The sequence below is a fragment of the Archocentrus centrarchus genome, chromosome 8 (assembly GCF_007364275.1).
Source record: "Archocentrus centrarchus isolate MPI-CPG fArcCen1 chromosome 8, fArcCen1, whole genome shotgun sequence".
In the NCBI taxonomy this organism is placed as follows: domain Eukaryota; kingdom Metazoa; phylum Chordata; class Actinopteri; order Cichliformes; family Cichlidae; genus Archocentrus; species Archocentrus centrarchus.
The window spans coordinates 22,958,627-22,969,440 of record NC_044353.1 but is presented as its reverse complement, the minus strand read 5'-3'; the positions used below and the strand labels follow the sequence as shown (position 1 = coordinate 22,969,440).

The window sequence follows — 10,814 nt, the reverse complement described above, 5'->3', positions numbered from 1 at the left end:
CTCAAAAGCAGTTCATCATTGATTTCTCTGCACACTGCCGAAGAGTTTTTCTAAAACCTTGAGACAGAACTACCTTGAAGTTAATGTGCTAAAGGCACACAGACACGGGGCTCTTGCTAGATAGAAATTCACACTGTCTCAGCCCTTCCTTTGAAAGCTTTCCCACTGCACTATATTCACTGAACATGTAAAGAAATCTGAAAGCATATTATAATTCTGCAAACTTTAAATGACCTGAGCAGAAATCCATTTTAATTCTAATTCGATTCCGTTTGTGATCAGAAGTGGCTGCATTGTAAAGGGACATTTATCAATATCACTGTGTAGGGTCTGTAAAATGACTGTGTGACACCAATCAGCGGTAATTACCAGAGGGGTTAGAGTTTTCCTCCTGTCTCTAATTGGCCTTTGCTGTCAATCAACAAGTGATTTCTGTTCACAATTGAACTAAGGGGAATGATAGAAGCAGCGATGGCGGGATAATTGAAAATAATTGAGCAAATTGCAGATTTGAGAAGTTGGCTTCATCAGCTCTGCGGGGGCGAAATATGAGCATGTGGAGAGAAGAGAGGTGAACAGAGATAAAGCCAGATCTTAATGATAATGAACAAAACACTCATCTCCATTTTGCCTTCACCCCCGAGGATAGATCTGCTTATCTGAATAATCAGCCTCTACATGTCTCAATGTCACATGTGCTGCTGAAGATGAGCATCTTTGATCTCTGTATCCTGAGCTTCTGCAGCTCTTCACCAGCCCTCAGGCTGGCCTATCTCAAAAAGTCCCTGAAGCATGTGATGCAACTATGTTGGTGGAGTAACTTCATGTAGATAAATGTGTATTCAGCAGTGGTGATGTCTGAGAGTGCGTGTTCACATATGGTATGCATGTGTATGTCAGCACCCCCCCCCCCCCCCCCCCCCCCCCCCCCCCCCCCCCCCCCCCCCCCCCCCCCCCCCCATAATTCTGTTTTTAGTTTTTAGAAACAGAAAAACTGCCTTCATAGATAAATGAACAAACAAAATACAAAAAAATAAACCTACAGTAACAATGCTACAGAGATGCTGTTAAACTAGTACATAAGAGTACATAAGATGAGAAGTAGTAGCATCATATTTAGTGAAGAGTGAGGACCCCAAGTGCAGACTCGTAGACAGGCAAGTATCCAGTGAAGCAATCTTTATTGAGGAAAAAAATCTAAATCCATAAATCACAGAGAAAAGCTGGTAAAACACTGGGACCTGGAAACTAAGGTGAACTCAGGAAACAGAGGGAACAGGTGGTAGGGTGAACAGGAAACAGGCTGAGGGAAGTTCCTGAGGGTTGAGGGAAACAGGATGACATGGCAAAGGACTACATGGAAACAAAGGCTATAAACACACACATAAGGTAATTGGGAGATGGAAAACTCAGGGTTCAAGACCCAGGGAGTGTGACAATAAAATATAGCCAAATTCAACAATATATGAATCCAATCCATGTACTTTTAGTCAAAAAATGTGGCAGTTGTCCACATTATCAGTTTAAATCCAGATTATAATCAACCCCAAGAAGTTCCAGTGGCCAGTGAGATTTCCACGTGGAAATAGAACAAGGATCCTCTCTGACCCATTTTACCATTATGGCTTTTCTTGCTAGCATTAAAAGAAACTGGATGGCATCCTTTTTTTCTTCAAGAGAGGCAGAAACCTTCCTAAGCAGAGACTTCCAAGCAGATTTGCCAAAATCTGCTGACCTATTGCTGTACTAACACTTGAACATACTGCAGTCCAGAATGTTTGAATTTTCATGCATTCCCACAAACAATGCAACCTGGTTCCTACACAAGATTTAAATTTGGAGCAGTTTGGTAAGGTTTCCATTCTGTGTATACTATAGATGTATGGAGATATGTAGATATGGTGCAAAATATTATATTATATAATTATATAATTCTTTATGTCAGCTTTATCCAAATCATAATTGGAAATATATAATATAACTAATGTACACTCTTTTCTGTGCAAACTTTTCTTTGAGCTTCACAGTGTGTATGTGTGTAGCAAAATAAATCAACTTCAGTCTACTATATTTTCTTCCGTGGGTGGATTTGTGTATCTGATAAAGTAGCAATACTGACAAGCTATTGGGACTAAAGGCAGCCCTTCAGTTTCAGTTGTTTGTCATCGCTTTCTTTTCTTCCTCCTACTCTCCCCATCCTCAAGAGCTGCTTACCTTCCACATCTTTCAAAAAAAAAAAAAGAAAAAACCATCTTGCCTGTAATTTACATTTCCATATGCTGCCAGTGGCGCCAGGGAGAGTGGATAATTGGGTTGAAAGTGGTGACGGTGAAAGCAGGATAGAAAGGGATACAGAGAAGGCCAACAGAAAAAAAAAAAAAACAAGCCATTACAGGATGGTTTCTTTTTTTCCCCCCCTTCACTCGTCATTTTGCCATGCTGCTCTTAACCACTTGTGCAGCTGAAAAGATTTACCTTGGCCTTCCATTCTCTCTCACTCTGTACTCGCCTCCCCCAGAGCCTCATTCCCTCCCTGCATCTGCCTCATCCATATTCATCCCGCATCTCTCTCTCTTCCTCTTTCTCTCTCTATCTCTCTTTCAACCTCGCTCTCTCTTCCTCTCTCTCACTGTGTCACCCACAGCATGGCGTTAATACACCAATTAGTACTAAGAGCAGATAATGGACGATGTCATATTGCAAAAGGGAAACCGAGACACAGAGCCACAGTGAGTGAAAATTAGCAAAAGAGCAAGATTGAGAGTATGAGTGAGGAAAGGGAAATGAGAGAGAGAGAGAGAGAGAGAGAGAGAGAGAGAGAGAGAGAGAGAGAGAGAGAGAGAGAGAGAGAGGTGGAGGTGTCTTTATGGATGCAGTCTCTGAAAATGTTGAAATACTGCTTTTACAATGATCATCCCAATGGAAAGAGTGATAGGGAGAGCGCTCTGGTGGTCACAGGTTGCTATATAAAAGCAGAGGTGTTACACCAACGCTTTGCAGGCTCCAAATACCGATGTCTGCTTTGTTAGACTCTTAAACCCCTTTCATTGGTTTCCTTCCCTTTCAGTACTGGAAATACCATACAGTTTTCTTTCCTGCTATTGTGTTCATTTGTACGCCCACAGGCCTTCAACTACACTACACCGTGTACACAGGGCATGCATGAAAGGCTATAAAGACTTCCTCCAATAATAGTGGTTTTCTGTAGTAGCATGTTTTTATTTGCCAAACAATATGGCAACCGGCTGAAAAGACACGCAGGTGATATCTTCATTAATTTATATTCATACACAAAGTGCATAGCAGTGATTTGTATGAAACTGATTAATTTTGAAGTAATGCATATCATGCTCTAATATATCACTAAGTAGCAACCTTATCTGTACAGAAACACATGCAAACATTATTCTGCTTATTATTTTATACAGCACATTGTGAAATGTGATGTGCTTTGATAACAAGTCTCGCAAAAATAAATTTTGGTTTTGTGGTTTGTGGTACAGGAGATAATTTGTCAATCAGTGCAAAACACAAAGCCGTATAACTGTGAAAATAAGAGCTATTTGCAAATAGGGTAAGGTGTTATGTAAATATGGTGCCGCACAAACATGAGCTCTGACTAGGAAGAATTGGCATTAATCAAACATGAGCTAGAACAAATTAAAGTACGCCAGCTGTATGAGTCCATTTTCTCTGCCTTTTCAGGAGAACACAAGAAAAATATTCAGGCAAACAGGAGCACTGATGCTTTGTTGATAAAGTCTGTCTTATCGAGCAAAACATCGCTGTATTGAGAAGCTAAATGCAACATGGAACACAAATGAAGAAAAAGAACGATTATTAACAGTGACTGAGATTTTCAGTCATGGTTGAGCCTGAATGAAATTATTCAGTGCTAGAACATCCTCACACACCAGTACAAAAAAATACCCACTACAGTGCTACACAGTTGCTGACTCTTATCTTGTGTTTTCTTTAAACGCCCCCCCCCCTTGTGCTCTGTGTTTTAACCACTACCTTTATCAACACTTATCTGGATCACTTTTTTAGGCGAAAGCATCAGAGTAATTACCATGTGGTCTCTGTAAAACATATTTCTGAATAAAGCTGGACTTTTGATTTGCACTCAGTTTCCTGTGTGCATCTATTTGTTTGAGAGCCTCTTAAAACAACACAACTATGCGTGGAGAGACAGAGGACAGGCGATATATTTGAGCACCATGAACTTTGCACTATAATGTATTATAATGCACCCTAAAGTAACTGTGTTCTGTTTTGTATGCACATGTATTAGTTTTATGATAAACTATTCATTGTATTTATAATGTATTTTAAACCACAGACCGTAACTATCATAACTATCAAATGCACACCGTTCTGTTTCTCAATCAAGAGCTTCAATAAAGCTCTATAATTCTTTATGTTTATTTATCTTTTATATCATTTGACTTTCAAAGATCGTATTATTTATGAGCAACGTGATCAAACAGCGCTTACGAAGCCAATCAGCCCTTAATCAGAGTTAGTGTTGTTGTTGCTAAGAGACCAGCGTGCAATGAACACTTGCTGAGACTTTGTAAAGCATGACTTGATGCTTTAACTCTGTCGACATTTGTTTTTAGAGGTCCGCAGAGGACCAGGTGGCAAGTTTTTCCTACAGCCTAATTACACAGTGTACTGTGACTTTGCATGAATAACATCTGTTTCTGAAAAAAATACTGATTGAGTGCAAGACCGCCACAGAGCACAAACTACATTATGCCTGTGTTTATTGACACAATGAGTCAGGCGGCCCGTGAAGGTCAAGTGCCTAGATTTGAGAGTAGTATGAAAGAGTAGATACCGTGTAACAGAAAGCTAAATGGCAAAGGCGTGTAGCGCCTATTCAGTAGAGTCCAACATTAGCTACCACAATAGAAACTGCCAAAAGGATTTTCAGAGTGAAAAGAAAAATTGCAACATGTACCCTGAACTGGTGCAATTATTGCGTGTGATATGGAAGTTAAATAATTTCATCTGGCACCGGAGCACTTACCCTGTGTTCACCTGGAGACAAAGAGTTCCTGGGATTAATCCAGAGTTATTACTCATGACAAGGACAGTCTAAAAAATTCAAACAATATAATATTATGATCGTAGTTCTCAAATATTTTTAGTAATTGGTTCAAGTTTAAATATACTTAATGGCTTTCAAGTAGATATAGCAAAATAGGTTTCCATTGAACACACACACACACACACACACACACACACACACACACACACACACACACACACACACACACACACACACACACACACACACACACACACCAAGGTGCACATATTAAAAATGCTTTTAGTGACTAACAAATAACTTCTTCTGAACAGGTGTATTTGAGAGATAATTGCAGATTACATTTTCTTGGGTTTCAGTTTATTTAAGCACATAAATATTAAGCTACCTCACTGAAAGCCAGAATATTTGGACCACAAATAAGGAGCTCTAAACCTACTGTGTGTCTGTCTCAGCTTCTCATTGTAATATTGTCTGTGACTGTCTGTGTGGGTAGCAGTAACACAGTGGAACAGTCTTAAGATCATGAATGATGAAGTAATGTAATTTATGCAATTTGTGTTTTAAGGCATCATTAGACAGTGTAGTCATGTTACCATAGACTGTACATAATGTATACATTTAAAAAAAAAAAAGGACAGTACCATATTTATGTGAGAGGATCCAGCTCTCACTAGCCAGTGGTAGGCCTGGCTTGCTAGTTTGCTTATCAAGTTACATCTGTAAAGTGGGATGCTAATTTTAAGTTTCCGTGAGAGAAACAGGCTTTAAAGAATATACTCACCAGAAAAAGTAAACAGCTGCTTCATCTAAGAGTGGCTTTTAGTGGAACTACCAAGATGCCGCAATACCTCCAATTTGTTGCTGTCCTTTTCTTCCTTCGTTCCTCATACTATCACCCGTCTTAGCCACCTGTGAACATCCTGGAGAACACTTGCCAATTTACTGATTCAGCACAGCCCAGCACACATTTTTTTTTTCAGCAAACTGATGTCAGAAGAACCAGAAAAGTAATCTTTTTTTTTTTTTTTAATCCCATCTATTCCTGGACAGAAGTACAGCAGACTGTAATCTTAAGTTTCTTTTGAACATTGGTGCTTTGACATTAGTTAGAACCATTTTTTTTTTTTAAAGTTCTTTAAAACTAACGGAAAAAATAAAAAGCACAGATGTGTTAATTCATGGTGCACATAAGTGAAGAATCTACAAGTCTTGTATCAGAACAGAAAACTTGCTGTATTTGATTTAAATGACTCCTACGCAAAGTTATTATGGCAGGTTTATTGATTTATTGTGCATGCAGTATGAAATTGTTATACTTTTAAAATAAATCTTTAACACTCAGTCAACATAATGTCCAGCTCTGAAGCTTCAGCCCTGTCCTGACATTAGACATTTAAGCTCTCGAGCAGCAAGGTTCAGTCATGCTGACACGCGAATGAAACGTTGTCATGACATATCTTCTTTTTAAAAAAAATTTGAAGATTTTTTAGTGAAACACCTCTTTAAAATTAATGCAGTGAAAGCATTTCAGTAGCAGGCTAAGTAGTTGGATTATAGCACTGGTTATATTTAATTTAAAAAATAGTTGCATGCAGTCTTAAATGAAAATCAACCCATTTCCAATGATTTGCAAATGGTTTACATAAGAACATAAATACAACATATCAAACTTGAAAATGAGAATTTTTTTTGTTTTATTTAAAAAAAAATTATATAGACTCATTTTGAATTTGATCCCAGCAACATTTCTAAAAACGTTTTTTCCAGTGTTTACCTATGTGTTGCATTACCATCATCTTCTTTTAAGATGACTCTCTAAGTGTTTAGGGACTGAGGAGGTAATTGCTGTAGTTTTACAAGCAAATTGTCAGCTGCTGCAGCAGTTCAGAGTCTTCTTTGTCATATTTTTATATCAGTTGTTTCTGAATTGGTAATTCTGCTGGAATACATGTGGGATGTGACCTGGCATTGTCTTGCTGAAATAAGAAAGTAACCTGGGTAGCAGCATATAATACTAAAAGCAGTATATATCATTCAGAAGTCATGGAGCCTTCACAGATTTGCAAGTTTCCCATGCTATGTGCAGTAATGCGCACCCATGCCATCAAAGATGCTGACTTGTTAAACTGTACTCGGACAACAAGACCAATGGCGTCTCCCCTCTTGAATCGGTGAATACAGCATTCATGATTTCCAAAAAAAAATCCAAATGCCAATCAGTCATTCCACAGGGCAGTTTTCTGCTTCAGTCAGTCTTTAAGGAGCTGTGGCACCAAGAAGAATCCAGTAATTCTGGATCTTGCTTGTATTTGAGGATGCAGTTAGACTCTGTTCAAGAAGTGTCACTGAGCCCATTTAAAGATTTGTCAATGCCATTGTGAAATGCCCTTGGCTGCAGAGACTGATTTTACTGTAGATTATGTAATTTTCTATTTTTTTAAATGTTATTTTTAAATTGCTGTTCTATTATCCATGTAGCCTGTTCACAGAGTGGTGAACCCGTCCCCACCTTTGCCTGTGAAAGACTCAACCTCTCTCATATGTTCCTTTTATATTTAGTTACATTAGTGACCTATTGCTAATTAACCTAATTAATCATGAGATGTTCCACGAGCTATTTTGTAATCATTACACAACTTTCCAGGACCCTGCCCCAGCTTTGGAACAGTTTGTACGGTGATACCAGAGAAAGGTGGAGAGCGGTTCTGAGCAAAGTTAATCTAGGAATCAAATATTCCGTGTCTTTTTCTCTTACAGGTACTTCGGGACGATTTGCTTACACCGTGTGCAATTAAGCTGCACCTAATTTGCAGGGCAATTACAAATGATCATTTAAAGGACCTCTGGCGGTTCCTGATGTCCACCTTGGGAAACCACGTGGGTTAGGCATCTGAAAAAAAAAAAAGGTGCTAATGTTATACAAAGACAGCAGTTTCTCTAGTGGGCGGGTAGACGTGGTGTAGACTACATTTCCCTAACTTAAGTCGGCTCAGGCTTGGTTATAAAACTGTCATGAAACTGTCTTCAAGGTCCCAAACTGTATGTGAAAGCCAGTGACGAATGCGCTAGGTTGTAATTGGCCTGATGCAGAACTGCAGAGGTTGAACATACCGTGTGGACGGTCCTGATGAGAGTGTGCGCTGCCTGTCGACAAAGAGGGAAACTGGAGTGATCCGTTCTGTGCGTCAAGACGCACAAGATAAACGCATATGGCCTGTGTAGACTGTCCTAATTGCAACGGATGATTTTCACACTGTAGAACTGCACGAAGTCGACGAGTCTACAGTTCGGGGGGGAAAAGCGTGTAACAGAAACACATCAGGCATTCAAGAGTCTGATCTGTATTACGCAGACGTTTTGCGACGGTGGAACAGTTGCTCAAATGCTCACCACCAAAACAGCGACGGACGGACAATTACAACTTGAATTTTGTTAATAATCCACTATAGGTTAACATTTCGGTCACCTTGAACGTTAAAGTGTTTCGCATGCTAGAATTTTTATTTTTTTCTAGCAGGATGGTGTCGTCGCTGTTATTTATTTTGATGCCCACACGGGCGCATTTTCGTGAGAATCTGTTTTGTCCGTAAGGATTTTCCCTCCACTGCCTTTATCATATTTTTTTTTGTCGGTGGAATTTTTTTCCCCTGTCTCCCGTCTTTCAGATAGCAGGCTATTAATTTTTAATTCTTATGCATCCGCACGAAGACGGCACCAGAGAGGAGAAAACGAGTGATAACCAGAGGGGCAGAGAAGGAGAAGGAGGCAAGTGAGGAGAAAAACGAGAATGAATGAGACACACTGAGCAAACAAGGAGAAGGAGATTGGAGGAATCAAGGTAAGATCGATGTCCAGTTTTTATGTTACACGTGTTCGAAATACGTGTGATACGAGTGCGACAGTAATAGCATGTAATGCGCAGTAGCCAGGCTTCTCGTGTCAGCCTGCGTGAGGTGCTCAGACGTGGTAATACGATTTATTTATTTAATATTTTATGTTTTGACAGCGAAGTTCATGTTTACGGAGCGTCAACAGCAGTCACCTCATAATTAAAATGCGTGCTGGATGTTCTAAATTAGTCGCATCTGAGAGTGTAACTCTCGGTCTGTGGGCCTGTGCATTGCACCGTGGCCTGGACGGAAACAGATTTTGGCATTTTTAATTAATACATAGGGTCTGTGAGCTTGAAAGTGACAGTGTGCTTGTCCTGCAAAAGTGAAGAAGTGGTGAAGTATTTTCAGCTGGCATTGGAAAATCGAAGCAAATCACGACTCTTTTTTAAAAGCCCACAGTATAAGCGAAGAGCTGTTTATAAGCCGAACAGAAAAGGGAGATAAGCAAAAAGAGATATCCTTGATACTGGTGACATAAGTGATTTTAGTAAGCACCCTGTTCACTGTTTTTGCTCTTTCTCTATCTCTGCAAGTTCCTCTCAAGAGAGAATGGAATAAGTAACTCATTGATTATTAGGGAATCGTATCAGAGCAAGTGTACAGCCTCAGTGTGAACTACTCTGTCCAATCCCCGTGTCCAACACTACATCATTAATCCTTACCTTGTCAAATCATTAACTATAGGCTAGCTGTTGGGAGTCCCAGGAGTCCTTGGGAAGTGTTTCTGGGTCTCCCCAACTAACTGAGAAGTTCTTTTAAATTTAGCCTACACCAAATTCTAATTATAGATTTTATACAAAAGGGCAAAAGGATAAGTTATTTTCTTAATACAGCATCACTACAAACCACTGGAAGCATACCATCTTTCATCCAAATTTAATCAAATGTTACCCCCTTAATGTTTAGGGGGTTCAAATCATGGTAACTGAGACCCCATTATAATGTTACTATGCTGAACTAATTCCCAATTTAATAATAAAATCCCTAATAAAAAGGAATCAGCAGCCTATATTGCAGTCATAGATAGATGAAATCAAGCCTTTTGTCTTTGTGTGTTGTTATGATAAAATTGAACCTGAGGAGGCACACAAGAAAGCCCCTGAAAACAGTTATTTTCCGTTTGTAATCCTTTCCCTCATTCTTTCCCTCATTTCACTGGGGTGCATTGTGTTTGCCCTGCCAATTCTTAGGGAAAAATTGGCATGTCTACTATTCTGAAGGGGCTGAATCAAATTTAAATTCTTCAGGTGGTAAAACAGCAATATTGCAACTGTCTGATTGCGTTATCTGGGCATTCAAGAAGCCAGACTTGGAATTGGTTTACTGCCAAACACACTCCCCGGGAAGACAGAAGGATTTATTTCCCCCTTGTCTGTGTGTCACATCACCATCAGAAAAATTATTCCCAGCTTTCAATGGTTGAATAATAGTCATATATTAGCATGGCATTAATGATCGTCACACATTTAATAAGTCACTAATCATAATAAGATTTACTTGAGTTTTCAGAGGTTTTGCAATGCTGTGGTCAGGATTCGCTCATTGTTTTATTTTGTTTAAAACACCAGCTGTGAAGAAGACACTGTCCACAGAACCTGCCTGATGGCATTAGCACATAAGAGTGTATTTATTTAAATTTGTTTTATCCATTTAGGTTTAAAGTATATTTATTGCATATGCATGCACATGTCAAAGGCACATACTGTTGCTTTCGTTTACGGTATGTGTGTCTGCATGCATGGAGGCACTCACACACACACACACACACACAGACATGTACAGACACTCTTTTATAAATAACAGCGCAAAGTTAGTGAGTACTCCCTTATATTTTTACTTTTCTTTCTGCTTCCCGCTGTGTA

General features: G+C 39.3%; 1 protein-coding gene across 1 annotated transcript in view; it reads left to right on the top strand.

Moving 5' to 3' along the window:
- Nucleotides 1–8,762: 8,762 nt before the first annotated feature.
- adgrl1a (adhesion G protein-coupled receptor L1a) overlaps nt 8,763–10,814 on the top strand; it is a 96,625-nt gene continuing 94,573 nt past the window's right edge. The window contains exon 1 of the mRNA XM_030735191.1: nt 8,763–8,897. The gene's annotated coding sequence lies outside the window, so the exon portion shown is untranslated. The remainder of the gene's footprint in view (nt 8,898–10,814) is intronic.